This window comes from Muntiacus reevesi, chromosome 1 (genome assembly GCF_963930625.1).
Source record: "Muntiacus reevesi chromosome 1, mMunRee1.1, whole genome shotgun sequence".
In the NCBI taxonomy this organism is placed as follows: Eukaryota; Metazoa; Chordata; class Mammalia; order Artiodactyla; family Cervidae; genus Muntiacus; species Muntiacus reevesi.
The window spans coordinates 212,530,545-212,554,791 of NC_089249.1; the positions used below are offsets into that span (position 1 = coordinate 212,530,545).

Here is a 24,247-nt window from a genome sequence, read left to right on the forward strand (position 1 = left end):
CCCTGAGGGAGCAGATGAAAGGATTAAGGCTCAACAGTCAAGGGACTTGTTCAAGGGCATTTAGCGAGGAGCATAGTTAGGGTCCATGGCAGTCAATTATGGTGCGTGGCTGCTCTGTAAGAAAAGTGAAATTAAGAGAATGTATACTCTTCATGAATTTTCTATCAAATGTTGTGATGCGACTGAGCCAGTTGTATAATCTCACTTCATAGAGCTTATCTACTCTCCAAGATAAGGTAACTCCTTGAACTTAAAAAAAAAAAAAAAAAGAGGCTAGGTCTTACACATCAGAAGAGAGAAAAAAAAGGAAAGCAAAATGATGTGTCCACCCTGTTTCACTCCTGAAGGCTCAGTTTAAATACCACCTCTTCCAAGGAGTTTTTCCAAAATCCAGTGGCCAAGTAATCTAAATCCAAAGGAAAGAATAAAACGTTCCCTCTTCCAGTATATTTTCTGCCTTGTGGGAGAATTAACTTTCTGTCTTAGCTTTCTTTATTACAATCCTTGACAATTAAGGGACCATTCTGTCTATGCATCTCTCTCTTCTCCAAAGTGCTTAACAGGTGCCTTCCAGCTTCCATGGAGTGAGACAAAGTCCACCGTTCCCATCTGCCTCGCTGGAACCTATCACTATCTTTACCAGTAATTCATCAAGACATGTCAGGGAGTCAACTCCACTTCACGTATCTAGAGCTTAACAAATGGATTTACTTATACTCAATGGACAAAAACATAGTCCCAATTGTGGGATGTTAAATACCTTTTGTTTTAAAGAAGAATAATCTATATAAAAGATTTGCATTTTCATTTCTTTTCTCTCTCTCTTTTTTTGGTCTACTGCTTTTCTCTCCTGTCTTTTGCCAAAACATACAGAATAACCAGACACTTATATTTGGTGAAGTGACCATATTTAGCTAACTGAATCCGTACTGCAAATGTTCTGGCATCTTCCATGAAAATATCCCAAACCCATCTGTTTGAGTATTTTAGGAGCAGTAACCTCTTGGCCTCAACTTGGGCATCTCTCAAATATGCCTCTTGGCACAGCCTCCCAACATTCTTGTCAAAACCTTTCCCCAATAACTGTATGATAAGGTTAAGCTAGTCAAGCATTTTAGAGCCATGTCAAGTCCTAAGAGGCTAGATTCCATTAAAGGTAAGCAAACAGTAAGATGAGATTTGCTGGGTCTTAAAGTAAATTATCTCATTCCAAATATCAAGATATACTGAAGCTCTAAAATTACAGGGTATAACCTTGAAAGAAAAAAAAAAAAAGACCCTAGTGGTTTACAGAAGCAATGGCTTACTGCTGGCTACCTCCAGAGTGGCACTAAGGTTCTCTGTGAAGTGATTTCTACCCCTCTTTATAACCCTTTCCCCGCGTTTAATGCTTCTCCATGGTTTTATTTAGATTAGGATGCCTTATAGAGGTTGCAACCTAGACACTCTGTTGTTTGGCCCATATAGTGTTGTACTCTTTTTTTAAAAAATTAATTTACTTATTTTAATTGGAGGCTAGTCACTTTACAATATTATGGTGGCTTTTGCCATACACTGACATGAATCAGCCACAGGTGTACATGTGTCCCCCCCATCCTAAACCCCCCTCCCACCTCCCTCCCCTCCCCATCTCTCTGGGTCTTCCCAAAGCACCAGCTTTGAGTGCCCTGCTTCATGCATCAAACTTGCACTGGTCATCTATTTTACATATGGTAATTGTATTCTTAGAATTAGTGAGTCATGTTTTTAAAAAACTGAAAAATGTAGCCTCAAATTCTATGTTTCTGATTTTTCTTTTGGTTAATCTTAAGGTCTGACCAAAAGGGGCCCACATTCCCACATGGCAACCATTGTCTTGAGGTAAACTGTGGCTGTCCGCCTTTAGAAGGAGATATCCTTCCTGGTTTACCACAGGTCTTCCCTGGCCATCTTCACACAGGTACGTTCACTTTCCAGGCTCTGCAGCCATTTTTAAATATGAATAGGGACTTCTCTGGTTAAGGTAAGTGGTTAAGACACAGTGCTTCCACTGCAAGGGGCATGGGTTTGATCTCTGGCCAGTGAAACAAGATCCTACATGCTGCATGGTGTGGTCAAAAAATAGGGGAAAAAGAAAAAAAGAAAGAAAGAAATGTGACAACATTTCGGAGCCAATCTATAGAATTCCTACTGGCTTTTAAGAAATTAGAATTCTCAGCAGAATCTGTATGTCCGAAACCAAAGGACATATGAGTTTAAATTAGAAATAATTTAAACCTAAATTATGAGTAGTTAGTGAATGTTTACAGAAAGTTTGCTTGGGAAAAAGGTAGGAAGGTTAAGAGTAATAAGAAATTGTTTTCATAACACTTGCTATTTAGTTACGGGCATCAAAATCTCTCCTTAATTTCTACAGAATGTGTTCACTGGGTCTCAGAGAGGTGGTCAATGTGCCAAACTTATAAATATCCTGGGAGAAAGTTGAACTTGCATTTTCCACACAGTTTGGAGCTCTAACAGTAAACAGACTTTTAGCAGAAAAGCCTTCTCCCAGCTAGTTACTCATTCATTCACTCAACACATGCTTTACTGAGCACCAAAGTGCCTGCTCTCAAGAAACACAGATTCTAGTAGAGGGAGACCCTAAGACAGAAATTAACAATTGTGTATATACATACGTCAAACAGTGACAGAGATTAGAAAAAAATAAGGGAAGCTTTGCGCAGTGGCACTATCGTAGCCAATAAGGTTTATTCGAGGCACGATTATTGCTAATAGAAAAAAAATAAGGGGATTTTGTGTGTTGGTGGGGGTGGAGAGGATGGGCAAACAGTAGGGGTGGCGGAGAGACTGTTATTTTCTCCAGGGTAGTTGGTGAAGGCCTTTATGGAAAGGTGGCATTTGAGCAGAAACTTGATGGAAACAAGGGAGAGCCACCTTGGGTGAAATTCTATCCATTCCTCAATGATGCTTCCCAAATATCATCTCTTCCTTGAAGTGTTTATTGAATAATCCTGTCAAAAACTTTCTTTTTGAAAACTACTTTGTATCATAACTATTTGCTTTCATTTTCCCTGAAAGGGAAATCTTTGGGGTTGGTTATAATTACATTTATTCCTATCCATAATAAATTTGCTGGCATATTGAGTGCAGCACTTTCACAGCATCATCTTTCAGGATTTGAAATAGCTCAACTGGAATTCCATAACCTCCACTAGCTTTACTCGTAGTGATGCTTTCTAAGGTCCACCTGACTTCACATTCCAGGATGACTGGCCCTAGGTGAGTGATCACACCATCGTGATCATCTGGGTCATGAAGATCTTTTTTGTATTCTTGCCACCTCTTCTTAATATCTTCTGCTTCTGTTAGGTCCATACCATTTTTGTCCTTTATCGAACCCATCTTTGCATGAAATGTTCCCTTGGTATCTCTGATTTTCTTGAAGAGATCTCTAGTCTTTCCCATTCTGTTGTTTTCCTCTATTTCTTTGCACTGATCGCTGAGGAAGGCTTTCTTATCTCCCCTTGCTATTCTTTGGAACTCTGCATTCAAATGGGAATCTTTCCTTTTCTCCTTTGCTTTTTGCTTCTCTTCTATTCACAGCTATTTGTAAGGCCTCCTCAGACAACCATTTTCCCTTTTTGCATTTCTTTTCCATGGGGATGGTCTTGATCCCTGTCTCCTGTATGATGTCACGAACCTCCATCCATAGTTCATCAGGCACTCTATCATATCTAGTCCCTTAAATCTATTTCTCATTTCCACTGTATAGTCAGATATGCAGATGACACTACCCTTATGGCAGAGAGTAAAGAGAAACTTAAAAGCCTCTTGATGAAAGTGAAAGAGGAGAGTGAAAGAGTTGGCTTAAAACTCAACATTCAGAAAACTAAGATCATGGCATCTGGTCCCATCACTTCATGGGAAATAGATGGGCAAACAGTGGAAGCAGTGTCAGACTTTATTTTTCTGGGCTCCAAAATCACTGCAGATGGTGACTGCAGCCATGAAATTAAAAGACGCTTACTCCTTGGAAGGAAAGTTATGACCAACCTAGACAGCATATTAAAACGCAGAGACTTTACTTTACCAACAAAGGTCTGTCTAGTCAAGGCTGTGATTTTTCCAGTGGTCATGTATGGATGTGAGAGTTGGACTGTGAAGAAAGCTGAGCTCCGAAAAATTGATGCTTTTGAACTGTGGTGTTGGAGAAGACTCTTGAGAGTCCCTTGGACTGCAAGGAGATCCAACCAGTCCATCCTAAAGGAGATCAGTTCTGGGTGTTCATTGGAAGGACTGATGCTGAAGTTGAAACTCCAATACTTTGGCCACCTCATGAGAAGAGCTGACTCATTGGAAAAGACCCTGATGATGGGAGGGGTTGGGGGCAGGAGGAGAAGGGGATGACAGAGGATGAGATGGCTGGCATCACCGACTTGATGGACATGAGTTTGAGTAAACTCCGGGAGTTGGTGATGGACAGGGAGGCCTGGCAATTCATTGCAGGAGTGCTGCGATTCATGGGGTTGCAAAGAGTTGGACACGACTGAGCGACTGAACTGAACTGATTCATAATAAATGTTCAATTAATCTTTAAAATGCATCTGCTGGGTCAAAAGAAATTCCCAGGTTGTTCTGGGGGAGAAGGAAGCCAAGGGAGGAATGGGAAAACAGTACTGGTTTTTAAAATAAGATATAATGACATAAGAAACTATAAGTTAATTATATTATTTTAATCAGGCATTATATCTAAAATATCATTTCTCAAATTTACCTAAGAAACAAATATTGCAATATAGTCCTTTGGAAAAAGTTTATTCCAAACAAGTCAATTCATAACTAAAGATAGGCATCTGGAAAAAAAAATCATCTTTTGATGACATTTGAAACTGGTAAAAATTATTGAATAACCCAAACTCTGCAGAGATAAGACAATTCTGTTTTAAGGACAGATGCTGCTTTTTTTAAGACTAAAAAAGCATTTTTTAAGGATAAATTCATAAGAAACTGGAAATTTAAAAAGGCATAAACTTCACCTTTCTTCACTAGTTTGTTAAGAAAGAAAAAGTTGAAAATTAAGTTAGGATTATAACATAAAAATCTTTTCTACTTTGCCCTTATTGAAGCTGGCTAACTTAAGAGTTAAAAATAATAAGGCCAAATAGTTTTGTTAAAATAATCATAATCCTTTTATGTTGAGTCATACTTGGTATATTAAACTCATTTTTCAGTTAAGAAAATAACTAAAAAAGGCCATTATAGTCGATCTCTTTTAAGAACTAAAAAACGTTTCCCTAAGTACATTAACTTGCTGTCTGAGAGATGGATTACTTCCCTAATGGTAGATATTTGGGTAACATAAACTTTGGCAAATAAAATAACCAATCAATTTTACCACTAGCTGCCAAATAACAACAAAATAAATCACTTCTCTGAAACACTTTGGCAGCCCCCACCTTTCTGAAGCTTTGCCTCTCCGCCCACTCACCCAATCCTTCAGGATTTAAGCCACCATCTCATCTCTCCTCATGTCTGCTGCCAGTCCTACTTTAAGAGATGGAAGAAGCCATGGAGACCACAGGCACACAAAGAGGCGGAGAGGTTAATGCAAATTTACAATGTGACCCTCATTAACTCCTGGTATCTGGCTCCCCAGTGAGAAGGTACTTTATATTGGGATTCTAAATTTTGCTAAACGTAGCAGAGAGTAATTCCTTCATTTAAAACAGAGTTTACAAACTTTGGGCTAGCAACATGCTTTGGTTGGGCCTCCATAATTTTTTTTTAATTGAGATAAAATCCCTATCATATAAAAATGACCATTGTAACCATCTAAAAAGGGTACAGCTCCGTGATTTATTATATTCACAACAGGTGACAATCATCACTATCTAATTCCAGAAGACTTTCATCAACCCCAAAATGGGCCCTCACAATGCTTTCATTTTGTTTTTCTAATTAGTAAAAAGATGTAAAAATTGGGAGCAGTGACCTAAAAATTCACACTTCCCATTTCTCAAGAAAAATCTGACCTTCTTGTAACATCTGGGGGCAGAGGATGCAAGGGGATAAGAAACAGGTTTTGTTCAGTTTACCATCTGTCACAGGCCCACAGGGATCAGGAAATTAGCTAAGACATGTGAGTTAACCACCCTGCTTTAGAGGTTTAGGGACTCAAACCTTTCTGAGTTACTTTTCAGACCTGGGAGTGACTCCAAGAGTGAGTCCAGTCTCAGCCCTCTGTTCCCTGGCTGGCAATCAGGTTGAGTAAGAAGGCTTCCTAGTTCTGACTTGTCAACACATCTCCAGGCTTCCACCACCTTCTAGACTCACCTTTCCCTCAAAATGCCTTGCATTTTCCACCTCAGCGTACTTGCTGAAAAATCTCTCTCTTCACCCTAGAAGCTATCCTGTATTTATCTAAGCAACAATCTAAATGCTCGTTCTTTGAGCACCACCAACACAACTTGCCTTTGTTTTATTAAAAAATATTTAAAATAATTTTTATACTATTTAAAAGGTTACTTCCCATTTATAGTTGTTTTAAAATATTGGCTATCTTCTCCATGTTGTACAATAAATCCTTGAACCTGTTTTATACCCAACAGTTTGTACCTCCCACGTCCCCACCACTGTATTGTCCTCTCAATTAGTAACCACTAGTTTGTTCTCTGTATCTGTGAGTCTGCTTCTTTTGCGTTATATACACTATTTGTTGTATTTTTTTAGATTCTATGTATAAGTGATGTCATATAGTATTTGTCTTTCCCTGATTTATTTCCCTTAGCAAAATGGCCTCCAAGTCCAGCCATGTTAATGCTTGTCTTTGTTTTCCACTGACTATCTGTATTTTGTTTCCCTCTGGTTATTTGTTATTTAAAAAAAATTATTTTAAAAGGAACCAATAAAAACAATGTGAATGAAAAGTGGTACTCTTCCCCTAAATGTACCATAAGCATAAAAATCATTCAAATTTTTTTAAATCATAAAAATTATTTCAATGAGAAGAAAATCCCCAGTACTATTCATTTCTAGCCAGACGTTGCTGACTGCCAAAGGCCATGAGCCCCAAGTTTACCTGCATGGTACAAAAGGTGTGAGTCAGTGTGAGTAAGGTGGCAAAGGTCACACAACCCCAAACACAGGCATTCTCTGGGAATGATGCAATGGATTCCAAGGGAGCTGAAAGGGACTAATGGCCTTGTAAAGTTACTGAAGACTGTCTAGCTCTGTGCCTCAGGCCTCCTAAAATCATGCACTGTACCACCACCAATGGTCTAGGCGCTGTAGTTCCAGAAATCCTATCCAATCCTGTCCAAACCTTCTTACCAATGCTACTCATCTCAACAATTGTGCCTCAGGTATCCCAGTCACAGACAGCCCTTCCTGAACCTCTCTAACCCAAATGTGGCATCCCCTTGCATGTACTTCTTCATACACACATCTGATATCTCCTCTGGACTGAAAGCTCCTCAAGGGCAGAGATGGATCTTCTGTATTGCAGCATCTTCTCTGGTGAGAGCTACTGGCATTAACTTACACCTGGTCAGATTCCTGGCATATGCCTGTCTTGACAACCCCTGTGAGAGAGCTTTGCAGGAACTTTCAGCAATTGCAAACCAGTTTCTAAATGAACTGAAACATGTTCTAATAGGTAAAGTGTCCAATATGGTGAAAGACACAGGGGCACATAACTGTATACTGTTGCTCTTTCTTAAATTTGAGGATATTATAGAGAACTGAAAACAGTGACTATGGGTGTGTTAAGTAACAGCTATCTGTTACTTAACACACCCATACTTTAGGTCACGTTGAGAAGTGAGTATGTCTAGCAGGTTGGGAAGGGGCAGGGACAAGTGACTAGGCTTTGTTTCTGGGGCGGGCAGAGGTGCTGAGAACCTTCTGGGATGACTCCAGATGTCACATACGCCCAGGAAGAATCAGTTCACACTACTTGGCTCAATTTGGTAAAGAGACACAGGACAAAGACTTCCACAAGCATATAAAAGCAGTGTTTTATATATTTTTAATATTAGTTTAGTAGACACTGCTTTTATGTTTGTGGCAATCTACCTTTATTGATTTTTTTCTTCATATGATTTGTAATATTCTCATTGCTGCAAAAATAGAACATATCTTAGAAAAATAGTGTTGCATTTATCTCTAAGACATGAGACAATGTATATTGTAAAGGTAAGATGATTAGAAGAAAGTTGAATCAAATCTTTAGAGTGTATGATTTGAGTCAGTTTCTGAATCTGAAAATTAAATCTACCCTACCTGGATAGTTTTCCCCTTGAACTAATCTCTTGTTAATATTCAGTTGATGTCATTCAATCTACTCTTGCCTTGAAAAGGATGGTGAGGGGAGTGAAAAAATTTGGTAAAAAGAAGGGCCTTTTTTCCTCTTTTCAGCATCCATCTTTAATGCCATCTGTTAATCTCAGAATTAAGGAAACAGATGCTACTGTAGGACATGAAATGTCATCCCATACAGTATTTTTAAGCTGTCAGCTGTATGGTTAGTCTTTATATAGGCAATGGACAAATGCTTCTCTGTACCTTTAATTCCCTGAAACATACAAATATAAAAATGCCAGAACTCCACCCACATTCCAAAGCAGGGCACATTCTGTAGCAAACACCCAAAATGAATACTACCACATTTTTCCTGTTGATGAATTAAAATGAAATCTTTTTCCACTATATCATACAGAATAAAAAAAAAAAAAAAAACATATATCATACTGACCCCCCACCTCCTGAAACTTAGAAACCATGTTTAAATGAATGTTTAAACCATGTTTAGAGACTTTAGCTAATGAAAAGAAAGTTAATTATTGAATAGCAAGTTTCTAACATCTTGAATATTTTTCTCCCATTAAATTGGTATTATCACAAAATAGAGCAAACTTAGATACAGGCCAAAGTGGGGAGAAAAAAAAAGAGGATGTTTTAGAATTCTTGGATTAAGATTCCAAATGTTAGCCTTAATAATGCCCGGGGTCTTCAAGGTTTTAATGGCGCCTTATAAAGTACCAAGGGGTCAAGGGTTGGGTCATCTTTTCTTGAGCTGACTTAGAGCTCACTGCATTCTGATGGAGGAAAAAGAATCTGAAATATTTTAATACAGTATTCTTTTCATCATGAAGGATCACTGCAAAGATGCCTGAAACAGTAGTTGGAGGCTGGTGTTGGGTCAGTAGAGGTCTTAGTAACAGCTATTCTTTTGTCTTTGGGCTCAAGGCAAAGTGGTGGCCATTTTGGGGGCCCTTCTGGTTTTAGAGACAAGCTTTTCTTTTTAGGCACAGTTCACATCATTCTGGTTAGCAGTTTACCATCCATTAGTTGATAGAACTTCCGAGCATGTATATGCACAATTAAAGAGGGCTGAGGCCTTTAATTTGCTGTCAAAGTCTGATTAAGTTCATTTCTTATCTGCCAGGTATAAACCAAACAAGTGAGAGCTAAGATTTTAGTTTCTAAAAGGCTTTATGGAGCCCCAAAGAGTTTTACCTCTGGATCCACCCACTGTTTCTCTGTACCTCAATCAACATCTTTTTCTTCTCTAATCTTCCTTCTAAAATTTCTTTTAATTTTAAATAAAATCTAACTAGTAATAAGCTACAATGGCTGGAACTCAGGAAGAACTCCACAGATCAGCAATTCCAAAGAACTGAAATGGAGAGATGCTTTTGTGACACAGTGAACAACAACTAAAAAACTTTTTTTAAAAAAAGAAGGCATTTCAAACACAAGAGTTGCCTAAAACACTCCCTTTTCCATGGCCCCACAAGATATACCAAAAACACTCTGATAATAGAGCCTGACTGACCCAAATCTGAAAGACAACTCTCCAGTTTCCATTTTTTGATAAAGTAGTAAGTTAGCCTGTAACATCCTCCATCAACCCTGGACAGATTTGAGCTGGTTAAAGTCCACCACGGCTTTGTGCTAAGCCTAAGCATGACCACCATGATTCAAAACACTAGCTAAGAGACTGGTTGTCACCTCCACGGCCTCAAAAGAACCAGCAAAAAGAAGGTCCTAACGGGGCTTCTTAAATGCCCCTCATCTGCAGAGTACATTCTGAATGTCCATCTTGGTTTCAGCTGATAGCTGGCACCATGGATGGTAAACTACCTACAGAGCACAGTGCCCTCTTGTAGCTAAAAATCAGATAGAAGGTCAGATGATGGCTCATTATCAATGTTTGGATGATCCATCAATCTCATGAAACAGCAGAGGTTTAAGTTCTGCAAAATATTTTACCCTCTAGACCACGTCCACCCTTATCTTCACTGATTATCAAGCATTTTCCGTTTGCCTACAACGTGTCCAGTTTCACAAAAACTAGAAGAGTCTTGGCCACAAAGAGTCTTGGCTACACAACACGGCTACAAAGGTAGAGTAGTCTTCACAAAAAAAAAGGTAGAGAAGATTAACATTTTAAATCAGGGAATCACCACAGCAGAGGCCTAATTTATGAGTAATACCCTGCTGTGACAAACACAAAAGAAGACTGTTTATTCTTATGGAGAGAGGCTGAGCAGCTGCATGAAAAGATAGATGGGGCAAATTGGGCACGTGCCAGAAATGAAATAAAAAGAAAAAAAATATCACCCTGCCAATGCCTGTAATGTTCTAAATCTATGCATTCAACATTCAAGCAGTAAATTGTAAGATACTCAAGTTAAAAAAAAAACTCAGGGAATCATTTTATTCAATCAAAGTTTGGCTTGTATACACAGTTCCCTCTTTCCCCTGAAAACATCTTGCTAGAACAGGTGTAGGTTATTTGGAACACAGGATACCTATATTTTCAATAAACTTGATTTTTATCAAGTTCTAACCCAAGACATAGCAGGCACTACCTTACTCTTTCCTGCCTCACTCTTGAAAACACAGGAGGTGGTAAGGAGGGGCACAGGAGAAGCATCATCTCAGGGTCACAGCCACATTCAGCTCAAATACAGTGACTATAACCCCATTCTTTATAAGTTTATGATTTATTTCTAAATTTGGCAAATAAATCTGAGTTGTCCCAAAGAATCATTACTGACCTCACCCTAACCCAAACTAAAAATATTTGCATGCATTTTGTATTTTAAATCATCATTCTCTGGCATCGTTTCTGATATGAAAAACAAATAGAAGCTCAGAGAAAATACTTGTACAGAGTTAACTGAAACACCTTGCTGCTGTTGTTATAGACACTCAGCTAATAAATGTTGTACCTAATTTAACATTTCCACAAAACATGGTTTTTACACTTCTTAAATCCCTAAGACCAAAAAAAATAAACCCCACAAACTAAACAGTTGTTTAGAATAAGAGAGAAAAACTTGTATTAAGAGAGGGAAAATGACATTATTTAGGGAGACAGCCAGGCAAAATAAAATATGAAGTTTATTTTTGAAGTCCTGAAATAATAACTGTAGGTAGAGAGATGCTGAAAAACCTTTGGGGACCTGTCAAAATAGTATAAATTCTTCCTGACAAAAGAAATCTTAAGAATCACTAAAATGATTGGAAGTAACTTTTGTGGAAAAAGTACTGCTTCGAATGATCCTTAGATTTAAGAAGACAAGTCTTGAGAATACAGTGTTGTGGCATGTCCTTGACGCTTTAAGCTGCTACCTAGGCAGATGAAGGTTATTTTTCCCCATCACCTGCCTCAGGAGGGTGATGATTTAAAAGAAGCTAAAAATAAAAGAAGTAACACGGAGAGAATACTGACTGTAGCTGATTCTCACGACTCTTCAAATGTCCTCTTACTTCGCTTAACACAAAACAAAACCCACCAAACACCATAAAGTAAGTTTCAATCTGTATAACAGAAAATGTCAGGTGAAGTGCTGGCCTGGAAAAAGTGAGAAAGTAAAGCCGCTGCCATGAGCTTCAGACTTGTCAGGCATGTTGAACTGGGTGACAAAGACTTATTCTGTCCAGAAATCCCCCACTTTATTTTTAAGCCTGGAAACTGGTTAGTCATATCTATACTGAACACTTCCTGTCCAGGGGCATGATGATGGCAACAAACTGCCAAGTTTAGTAGCTGCTACATTCAGTCAATTGAGTCATTCATGGAATAAAAAACAGCATCAAATATTTTTTTAAAAAACCTGGCTGACTGAAGCTGTAAAAGATATACAGTGAAAACAGGTTTGACTATTTCACAGAATAAGGATAGATGCTGGCATGAAAACAGAACAGAAAGACAACAATGTGACTCTAAGAGACCATTTCCTGGTAATTTCTGTGATATTCCAGTATTCCTACCAAATATAACCGTTCTCCCACTCCCCCTTTGGATTAACTAGTCCAACTGACATTCCACATCTTCATTTACAGAAAGGCCTGAAGATGCAGAAGGCCTCAAGAAACTAAGCAACAACAGAATCAAGTTATTCTTTCTTTCTTTTAATTTCATTCTAATTGTATTTTAAATGAAGGGTGGCCTGAGAATTTTAAAGGAAAAAATGCAAAGGACTGAACTATATAGATCAGGAATGTCTTTACCCACTGGTGTAACACCATGTGAAAATGTTAGTCTTAGTTGCTCAGTCGTGTCTGACTCTTTGCAAGCACGTGGACTGTAGCCCTCCAGGCTCCTCTGTCCCTGGGATTCTAATACCATGAAACTGAAAGTCACTTAGTCATGTTCGACTCTTTGTGACCCCATGGACTGTAGCCCACCAGGTTCCTCTCCAAGCAAGAATCCTGGAGTGGGTTACCATGCCCTTCTCCAGGGGATCTTCCCAACCCAAGGACTGAACCTGGGTCTCCCACATTGTAGGCAGACTCTTTACTGACTGAGGCAACTGGGAAGACCTGTCCATGGGATTCTAATACCATAATGTTACATTAAAAACCCATCTTTGAGAAAGAGAGGAAAACAACTGAGGACTATAAGAATGACCCCTTCCCTAGCAATTCTGAGGACCGTGTCAGGCTTCAGCTAGGCTGCCTCTCTCAGCAGCAATTACACTGAGCCGATTAACCCTTACACGTGTTGAGACAGGCACACGGAAGTCCCACTGCCGAGAAGCAGGAGGAACACCTCCCCTCCTCACGCCCCAGGAGCTGGCGCAGAAGGGCAGCCCCAGAGCTCGCTGGGACGGGCAGCGTCAACAGGAATGCCGAGAACCGCCCACGCGTCTGAGGTTCTCACCTCGATCATCAAGTCAGACCAATGGTCGAGTGAGCCAAACAATGCACACCAGCTCAGCCCACTGAAAACCCTCGTCCTGAAATTCTTCAGTGAGCCTGCTAACCATCAGACTTTTTAGTAAGTGAACCCCCCATAAACCGGGTGCAGCTTCACTGAGAGACAGGGTGACAGCTCTCTGCTCCTCCAGCTCCATTCACCCAAAGTCCCACTGGCCTTCCCTCCAGTGGGTGGCACAGTACAGCTGACAGCTCCGACATGCCTCCCCAGGGCTGGCATTACTGCTTTTCTAATTCATCATCTGCCACTGGCAAGCTTTTTGAGGAAATCGTTTTTATAACCCAGTAAGAAAGTCAGTAGGAATCCAAGCCAGCACAACACAGCCCTTGATTCTGACAGACCCCCACTTGGCTGAAAACATCAGCATTCCTCAACGTCATGTCCTTGTTTATGGGCCTCAGCGTTAATCCTGCCTGAGAAGAACTGGGGAGCTTGTGTGTCCTCTGAACACCACTATTTCACGGGCTCCAAGTGGGCACCGCGCTTTGGAGACCAGCACCCTTTCATACCAGCCCCCTGCCCCCGTTAACTGCACCAGCAAACAAAATACACAGACTGCCGAAATGTCTCCCCTCAGTCATAGTGGTCTCTTGCCTATACTGCTGCTCACTTCTCTGGTTTTGCATACAGTACCTTTCTTTCCCCCCACCGCCCCATTTTAAAGTTATTTTCTTACTCCTCCCTTCCTCTCTCTCCCCTTGGAGGCTCTGCATCAGGCCTGGGTCCCACCCGGTGCTTGCCACCGCCTGCCACTCCCCCTCGCTCACTATTTCTTCCTCATTGTTCCCTTGCAATGTTAAAACCTGCCAGAAAGCCACTCCCTTGACTTCCTTCACTGCTCTGGTTTCCCAGTGGTTCTTCTCCTTCTCTTTTATTAGTCCTACTGGCCCCTGAATTCTACCTTCCTGGAAACTCTCTGGAGAAAGGGTCTTTTTCTTTTTTAAGCTTTAATTAAAAAAAAAAAAATTTTTTAAAACAGAGATTCCTTCTTTAATTATCTCCTTTCTCTGAAAAACTTGAGTCCAGTTTTTACACTTGTGATATTGGGGAGGGGTGCATTTCATTCTAGCTGTTTCGTAACTGACTTAATTGTGATACTAAATCCCAAGGTGAAAATGGTTTTGTATGTGCTTTACAGTAAGGAGAACAGTCAGTGCACTTTTATCAGATAACTTTACAAAAGGAAAATGTTCCTTGGAGAAAGCCCATCCTTGACTGCTTTTTACAGAATGGGAAATGGTACTTCTCAACCAGGTAAATATCACAGGCAGGCCCCAGTTGGTTTTGTCTCTGTGATTATGTGCTGTGTTTAGTCAGTCAGTCATTTCTGACTCTTTGCAACCCTATGGCCTATAGTCCATCAGGTTCCTCTGTTCATGGGACTCTCCAGGCAAGAATACTGGAGTGGGTTGTCATCCCCTTCTCCAGGGGATCTTCCTGACCCAGGGATCAAACCCAGGTCTCCTGCATTGCAGGAAGCCACCAGGGAAATCTCCTTATTTATCCAGCACCTCCTGGGTGAAGCTGTCTAATCACCAACAAAAGCCTTACCTCATTGGTTCTTACCTCAGGGGAAATTAAAAATTCCTCAGGATGGCTCAGTTTACTAGCATGGCCCAAATTCTATTTAATATGCATAAGACCAAAACCCTCAGAGCTTCACATGTCAGATCTAGGGTATCCCTGGCAGAAGCATCAGACATGTGTTCCTGTCACAGGAAGAAAACAGTTCAGCAGACAGGAAGTGAAGGTGAAAGGGAAGAGAGAAAAACTCTCTAATTCTCAGACTGGCCCCAACTTTTTCCTAGTAGGTTGCTGTTGTCGTTGTTCAGTCACTAAGTCATCTCTGACTTTTTGCAACCCCATGGACTGCAGCACACCAAGCTCTCCTATCCTTCACTAACTCCAGGACTTTGCTCAAACTTATGTCCTTGGAGTCAGTGAGGCTATCGAACCATCTCATCCTCTGTTGTCCCCTTCTCCTCCTGCCTTCAATATTGCCCAGCATCAGGATCTTTTCCAATGAGCTGATTCTTTGCATCAGGTGGCCAAAGGATTGGAGCTTCAGCTTTAGCATCAGTCCTTCCAATGAATATTCAGGGTTGATTTATTTTAGGATTGACTGGTTTGATCTCTCTGCTCTCCAAAGGACTCTCAAAAGTCTTCTCCAGCACCACAATTTGAAAGCATCAGTTCTTCAGCAATCAGCCTTCCTTATGGTCCAACTCTCACATCCACACGACTGCTAGAAAAACCATAGCTTTGACTATACGGACCTTTCTTGGCAAGTAATGTCTCTGCTTTTTAATATGCTGTCTAGGTTTGTCATGGCTTTCCTTCCAAGGAGCAAGCATCTTTTAATTTCATGGCTGCAGTTACAGTCTGCAGTATGAAGAACTGGATTAAATTTTACACCTACATTCACTTCTTACCCTCATGTACCAGGGCTGATTTTGTGCAATGCCACAGGGAGAGGTCAGAGGTGAAGGGGGTAAGGAGACCAGGAAGGAATCTGCAGGCAACTAGGACTTGGAAGTTCCCGGATAATCAAAGTCTTCCTTCCTCAGGAGCTTGAGCACCTGCTCACAGCTGGGGCAGCCATCCCCTGGGCCCCAAATGTGTGTGTGCTCAGTCATGTCTGACTCTTTGCGATCCCATGGACCGTAGCCTGCCAGGCTTCTCTGTCTGTGGAATTTTCCAGGCAAGAATACTGGAGTGGGTTGCCATTTCCTACTCCAGGGAATCTTTCCACCCCAGGATCAAACCCATGTCTCCTGCATCTTCTGCATTGGCAGGGGGATTCTTAACCACTGTGCCACCTGAGTTGCCCCTACTTCCCGTCTACTTAAATGGTGAAGATGGTAAATTTTATGTTGTGTCTCTGTACACTAAATATTGATTGAACACTCATGAGGGGTTCTCAGCTCTTCAAACACAGGCTCCCAGCTCTTACTGAGGCCTAAGGAGAAAACAGCAAAGCTATTTTCTACAGCACCCCTCCTCAGCCATGGCTGACCACCGCCTCCATGGGGCTCTCATTCTCCTGGCTTCCAAAGCCCTGTTCTCTCTCTGGTTTCCTCCTACTTACCGAGTGTTTCCATTTCTATTTCCTTTACTGGATGCATCTACCTCTTTCCCTTGTAAAAGTGGGTATTCTCAGACACTAACTCCACAGACCAGCCCTCACCTCTTTCTTCAATCTTTCCCTCACAGCTCATATCAGGGAAACCTATTCTCCTCTTCTGACTGAAGATGCACACACTGTTCTGCCTGGGCTTGTTTACCCTGGCTCAGCTGGTCCTCCAGACCAATCTAGGATTCTTGTCTGCTTCAGGTTAGTTCAGCCGCTCAGTCATGTCCAACCCTTTGTGACCCCATGGACTGCAGCACACAGGCCACCCTGTCCATCACCAACTCCCGGAGCTTACTCAAACTCATGTCCATCGAGTCAGTGATGCCATCCAACCATCTCATCCTCTATCATCCCCTTCTGCTGCCTTCAATCTTGCCCAGCATCAGGGTGTTTTCCAATGAGTCAGTTCTTCATATTAGGCGGCCAAAGTATTGGAGTTTCAGCTTCAGCATCAGTCCTTCCAATGAATATTCAGGACTGATTTCCTTTAGGACTGACTGGTTGTATCTCTTTGCAGCCCAAGGGACTCTCAAAGAGTCTCCTCCAACACCACAGTTCAAAAGCAACAATTCTTTGGCGCTCAGCTTTCTTTATAGTCCAACTCTCACATCCATACATGACTACTGGAAAAACCATAGCTTTGACTAGACAGACCTTTGTTGGCAAAGTAATGTCTGCTTTTTAATATGCTGTTTAAGTTGGTCATAAATTTTCTTCCAAGGAGTGAACATCTTTTAATTTCATGGCTGCAGTTACCATCTGCAGTCATTTTGGAGCTCCCAAAAGTAAAGTCTGTCACTGTTTCCATTGTTTCCCCATCTATTTGCTATGAAGTGATGGGACAGCACACCATGATCTTTGTTTTCTGAATGTTGAGTTTTAAGCCAACTTTTTCACTCTCCTCTTTCAACAAGAGGCTCTTTAGTTCTTCTTCACTTTTTGACCACATGGACCACAGCCTTGTCTAACTCAATGAAACTATGAGCCATGTCACGTAGGGCCACCCAAGATGGACGGGTCATGGTGGAGAGTTCTGACAAAACATGGTCCACTGGAAATGGGAATGGCAAACCACTTCAGTATTCTTGTCTTGAGAATCCCATGAATGATGAAAAGGCAAAAAGATACGACACTCATCTGCTTTGTATTCCTGAAACACTACTTTGCACCTACTATGTTCCAGTTCAAATCCCCCAGTTTCTTAAAATAATTTTGTTTGCCTCCTAAATGGTATATGGGGCATTTGTTGTTCAGTCACAAATTCATGTCTGATTCTGCAACCCCAAGGGCTGAAGCACACCAGGCTTCCCTGTTCTTCACTATACAGGGCATGCTTTAGTCTACTGTCAATGCCTGCACTTTTCTAATGAGGAAGGTTGAAGTTCAGAGAGACTCATCAGTGACTGAAGTTGCACAGACAACCAAGGGCAAAGTCAGGAGGAGAACTGGTCTCCTGATGCCCAGTGCCTTGTCTGCTACATCGCGTTCCTCTGGGCAGCTTGGCTTCCAGGCTGGTGCCACGTACTGCTGCAATATGGCCCACCAAGGCTTGCCATGAACCCTCCACTCCATGGTGCTCTAAACCTTCTTCTTCCACTCTTCTTTCCACTCATCTTCCCTAAAGGGCCTCACTGAAGTCCCAGCTAGCCCCTCTGTGAAGGCACCACTGCCTGTGATGTCTGGTGAAAACACTCTCCTCTAGATTCTACATCGTCCTCTGGCCTGTACTCAACCTAAACCCCCATCATGCATTTTGTACTATGAATGCACATGTGTTGCATGTGATGCCCTGAACCAGGAGTTCTTTGAGGGTGGGGCTCTCTACACACACAGAAGAAGTACTAACTTAGCCAACACTTGCTGCTTTGAGTATCCAAGGCCCAGAGAAGGCGGCAGTGATGGAGAGAGAGAGGCTGAACCCAGGAAATAGGACTGTCCATGGTGAGCAGAACAGCCTGTGCTCTGGAGACACCTCTGAACCCCAGGCTCCTCAGCCTAGAGGAGGGGGCCACATGAAAACACATACATGGGCCAGGTGAACTGACAGCTAGATACACGGCAGGTCACGATGGAAGGAAAGTTCATAAACTGTTTGTTCTCTTCCTGACAGGCAACCCTGGTGTGGGCACATGAGGTCTTAAGGCTTCGGGCCTCAGGCTGACATGGTCACCTAGGGCACTCAGCTTAGTGGCCTCTTTGCTTCTGCATTTTCTTGGAAGAAAGTTTACTCCCAGTTATTTATACAATTAAGTCTTGTTTGTCATGATGAAGCTGGAGGCTGTATTCCCATGTAAGTCCACGGACAGTGCTATATACACAAACACAAGTCCCCATACATCTTCAAAACCATAAATATCATAAGGTACCAACCTAATAAGACAGGAGTTAATTTCCCAGAGCAACCCACTCAGCAGTCATTCACTCACACACCCCAGCTCCATACCTAACTCTCCCTCAAGGTTCTGAAGCACTTAGGATAAGATTTAAGGTACGTGATAAACATAACTGACGCTGCTATATGCTATACATACAAGTTTTTAAGAAAGTGAATCCTAAGAGCTCTCATCACAAGGAAAGAAAAAATTTTTTTTGTTTCTTTAATTTTGAACCTATATGAGATGATGGATGTCCCCTAAATTAATTGTGATAATCATTTCATGGTATATGTACATCAAATCATTATGCCATACACCTTAAACTTAACACAGCACTGCATGTCAATTATATCTTAACACAACTGGAGGAAAAAAGATCTGAGCAACTGGTCTTTCAGGAATCTTGACCAGTGGCTGAGGGAACACTGAGCTGCTTCTCAGAAAACAACGAGTTCTGACCCCCAGCATGCATCGGGCTCCCAGGGCTCTGGGGAAAATCTGGTGGTGAGCCCCTCACTGGCTCCTGCAACTGCATGTCTGGTGTACGAATACCCACCCACTCCTAACCACATACATGCAAACCTTCTCCCCAAGGAAAGACACCCCTGCCCAATCGGCAGCTATTGAGCTAATTTTCCTAAGCCACATTCTCAAAGGAATGAAAACAAGTGAGCTCACTCTTAACCACCTCTCACTCAGTCTACCTCTTTTAAAACCAGGGATCTTGAAGGCTCTATTGAAGGGCGAAATTTTATTTCACGGTACCTCCTCATCTTTCACTTTCCCGAGGAACACATAAGAGAAGGTGAAATCGTCAATCTCTGTGTGTTCAACCATTCCATTTAGGTTTGGCAAATTCCCCCCAAAAGGCAGTGTAGGACACCCACAAACAAATGAGGTTGCCCTGCTTCCAGGAGATCTCATGCAAAAATCCGTGATGCTTGTGAAATTTCTCGTTTGCCAAACAGGCACAAGGTGGATAGAAAGGACCTAAACATCACCTCGCTAGGCCTTGTTTCCTCATCTCTAAATAAAGAAGTTAGACGAAAGGACCTTCGGAGTTGCTTTTAACTCTCAGCCATGAGGATTCTACTTATATTCATAGGGGGAATCAATTTCATTACAAAAAGCTTTTCACTGTGGACCTTCCTTAAATATTACACACATATATATAATGATTTGATTTTTTTTTAAATTTCAGCTTATACTATCTTTTTAGGTACAATGTACTGAAAGAAGAGAAGTATACAGCCATGTTCACCTCACTGTCTCCCAAGTTGTTAGCATCTTTCTCATATGGATGGAAATGTTGACAAACAAACGGTTTGTGGAAACTCTATGATTATTCTGTATTATTAATGAAATGATGTGCTGCATTATTCTGAAATGAAATCACTGGGTCCTGAGACTTCGTCTCACCCTACTGCATTCTCCTGCTACTTCCTGGATTATCAACTGCCAGGAGCGGGGAATTTAATCAGCCATGTTATCCTGGTTCTCCCAAGGGCATCCTCATGCAAGGACAAGAAAGGTGTGATGCAAATTCAGTCTGATGAAAATTTCAGAATTGAGGAAGAAAAAGGCCCCAGGATAATTAAGCTTACAGAGCTGGGGTGGGGGCTCAGGCAACACCAGGTTACCAGTGAAGCACCCTGAAGGAGACAGTATGGCATGGATCTCTAAATGGACTTTCCATTTTTAGTCCTTGTCAGCACACTGCACTCCAAGGCTAATGACTATATAAAAGGAAACACAATCACATCAAAGTCCGGTGTTTTAAAGCACGGGCTACACCTTCTACATTATATATGACATCAAGGTCAGCTGTACCAAGGGCTATGGATTTCCTCAGAGCTGAACTACAGCTTCACCTCTGAACTCATCACTCCCTGGGCAAGGCAGGGCTGGGGAAAGTGGGGAAAACACTGGTAAAGTGATGCTTAGCAATGCACTTGATTCATAAGCTGCCATAGCACGTGAGGTTAAAACAGGAAAGCCACCCCAGTGTGGCAGCTTATATGATACCATTGAGCTTTTTGATTATAGAAGATATTAATAAACCACCACCATGGAACAAACAAGCTTTTCTCTGACAGATATTGGTCCCCTTCTTTGTAGTGGAAGTCTCTACTTTTGGAAGACTTAAAATTTCTGGAAGGTGGGGCGAGGCCGACCATGAGGTTCCCAGAAGGTTCTGCAAGGCTGCCCGTTGGCACGCGTGCTAGGGGGCAAAGCTCAGACATACTTTGTCCTGGCATTTGACTGATCTCAGCCGTTTGACTGCAAGTTTGTGATCCAGACCGGCTTCCTAAAAACCCACCAGGAATTCAAACCCCAGCTCTGGCAGATTCTGGTGAGAGGGACTCAAGGCAACCTGGAGCTCAGAGAAACCACAGCAGAAGCACTGAGGAACAAGTTAGGCACCTGTTAAGTGTCACTAACACTGAGGAGGGCTACAGTTGAGTATAAACGCCTGTGCATGTGCCCAACAAGTTAACATATTATCAGGAGAGATGAGGAATTAAGTGAGTGGAACACAACTCTGCTGAGAATCACTCACACGTATCTACACTACTTGCAGATTTTAAAGAAACTGAGGACTCAGTGGATGCTACAAAGTCACCCTGTTGTAATAACACAACACACACATCCCCAGTGACCTGGGAAGTCCAAACTCTCCATTCTCAAGCTGTCCTCTGGTTCAGAAAGTGAGGTCCCTTCTCCTGTCCCATAGGTACTCCGGTCTCTCTTGCTGGCATAGGCTCCAGAACCTCCCACCCAGCCCTGCTGGGTTCCTAGATCTCCTGCATCAGGGGTAGAAGGATGCACTCAAGACTCCCTGCCCATGTGCCTGGGCTCTTCTCTTTCTCCTCCAAGATACCTGGTCTCTCCACTCCTGTCTTCTCAGAAATGGGGTACAAGTGGACCCAGGATTCACAGACAGCATCCTCCTGAGTGTCAAAATTACTTGAGGATGGGGGAGAGCCCTGGAAGTACCACATCACATCAGGGTCTATGGATAGACGGCTTCCATTCAAATCTTGATTCTACCTTTTCTGGTTTTGTGGTTTCAGGCATGGTTTTTAACCTCTCTGAACCTCAGTTTTCTTAATCATTATGCAGAACTAAAACAAAGTGTTATTAGACAAGTATTAAATGAGATAATATACATAATCAGATGCTTAGTTAGCACTGTGCCTGACACAGGAAAGCACTCAGTACACTTTAGTTTCAAAATCACTTCTTTGGTCCTCACAATCTGAGATGCTCGCAAGCCATCTTGGGCCCCAATGCCCATGACTAAAAGACACATGCTTGTTTTGCCTCTGCCATTAAACGTACTCTAGTGGAGAATTTAAGAAACACTATAAAGATTTGTTCTCTAGGTTTGGAAGGCACTATTTGTATAAAACCAAGGCTGGATGATCTCTAAGCAGTGCTCTAAAAAGTTTCATCATGTCATGTAATCTCATTTTTAAACTGATTAATTTGACAATGCTTTTTAGGCCCTCCTAAATAGAGGTCCTAGGTTAGGCAAAAACAAAACTTTCACAAATCTTGCTTTCTGAAGAGAAAAAAACAAAAACTCATAACGAAGAGGAGGCAAAGGAAAAGAAGACTAATAGCCGTAATGCATGAAAACAAGGTACAACGCAGGAAGCAGGGGGTATTAATGGGAATGCCGTGAAAGATCCTCGACTCCAGACTGGGTCCTGCTGGACACGTTACCCACTTGAGGAGGGGCAAGAGAGTGAGCCCAACAAAGGAAACGTCTGCTGAGGGAACAAGGAAGTAAGTAGGCAGGGTAGCACTAGGCTCAAATGGACCAGTCCCATGGGGTGGTGGATGTCTGCTGCTGTTTTGGCGATCCACATCAGAAGTCCCTTCCTCATTCTGACGAAACCCTCATTTTGCAAGTGGTTGTAGCAAAGCTGGAACCAGAGAATATCTCTCCCACAAGCAGCAAGGGCAAGGCCACAACCGAGCACTGATACATCAACTGGCTTATTTCTGAGATTTTCAAATGTGGAGCATGACTAAATATTCAGGCACATCTGGAGTCCCATCTGAGACGGAACTGAAAAATATAGAGGAGGCCAAGGCCATCGTGAGGTCCTAACCAGGAGATTCTTGGCTGCATTTCCTGATGTATCTTTCAGAGGCTAATTCTTTCTGGGAATGTGTGAACTAACCCAAAATATTTCAAGACATTCTTCATTTCAATCCATTCCTCATGATAGCAGGAATCAATTTCCATTTCTTGCAACCAAGAACCCTAATGAGAGAGGTAGTTATTGTATTCGTGAAGGTACAAACACTGAGGACCGGAAGCAAGGCAGGGTCCAGGAAAACAGAAGAGGAGATGCATTCAACAGATAATGAGGAGGAGGCAGTGCCAGGTGGAAGCTGAAGATAAAGCAGAGGGCGGGATTAAGGACAGCTAGCAGATTTCAGTTTGGAAGCTGAAAAGCATGATGACACAAAAGGAGGATGAGATTTGTGAAGAGTAGGAAATGACAGGCTCATAGCAGATCTGTTGAATGTGAGTACCCACATGACAGTCAAACAAGGTGTTTACCCGGACTCACAGACATAGAAAACAAGTTTATGGTCACCAAAGGGGAAAGGGGATGGGAGGGAGGAATTAGGAGCTTGGTGTAAACTACTATATATAAAATAGATAACCAACAGGGTCCTACTGTATAGCACAAGGAGCTATATTCAATATCCTACAACAAACTATAATGGAAAAGAATATTATATACATATATATACACCACATACACACATATAGAATCACTTTGCTATACATCTGAAACTAACACAATACTGTAAACCAGCTATACTTCACTTAAAAAAAAAAAAGCATGGTGTTTACCAGGCAGCTGGCTGTCCGGGTAACTTTTAGAAAAGCCTAAGCTGGAGGTCTAAGAGATTAGAAAGACAGCTAGAGGGTGTAGAGGCATAGGAACTAAGGGAGGAATTTAGGACTGCCAGGACACTGGTCTTCTAGTGTCAAGCACTGCAAAACCAAGTCAAGTAAGATCAGGACAAAATATGACTGCTGGGTCACTGGTGGTTTTAGCACCTGGGAAGTCACTGGTGATTTGGGCAATTTCAGTGGAGTAATGGAGAAAAAGACTTCAGTGGATGCAGGATGATGAAGAGTGAGAAAGTAGGCATCATGCAAAAGGTAAAAAAGAAAAAAAAAAAAAAGCAGGTTCATTTTAAAGGAGAAATACATGCCTAAAATTAACAAAGTACCGAGGATTACCTCTAAAGAATGAAGATCATCCATTCATTTTATAAATACTGAATCATCACCTCTCATTGCATAGGTCTTGGAGACCCAGTGGGGAATAAAACAGACATGGTCTTGCCCTCAAGAGCCTGCAGTCTAGAGAAAGATGCTAAACAATGTGGTATCGGCCACAAAAAGGTTAGGTGTTCTGAGAGACGGCAGTAAGGGATTTTAATTTAAGTTGGAGGTTCAGAAAGAGCCTCTCCAACCCAGAAACCTGACCA

At 41.8% G+C, this 24,247-nt stretch overlaps 1 protein-coding gene and 1 pseudogene across 3 annotated transcripts in view; one reads left to right on the forward strand and one right to left on the reverse strand.

The window, feature by feature from the left end:
* The window catches only part of TNFAIP8 (TNF alpha induced protein 8), a 137,319-nt gene that overhangs the window by 17,472 nt on the left and 95,600 nt on the right, over positions 1 to 24,247 (reverse strand). The window lies entirely within an intron of this gene.
* LOC136156579 (U4 spliceosomal RNA) lies at positions 2,694 to 2,768 on the forward strand (annotated as a pseudogene).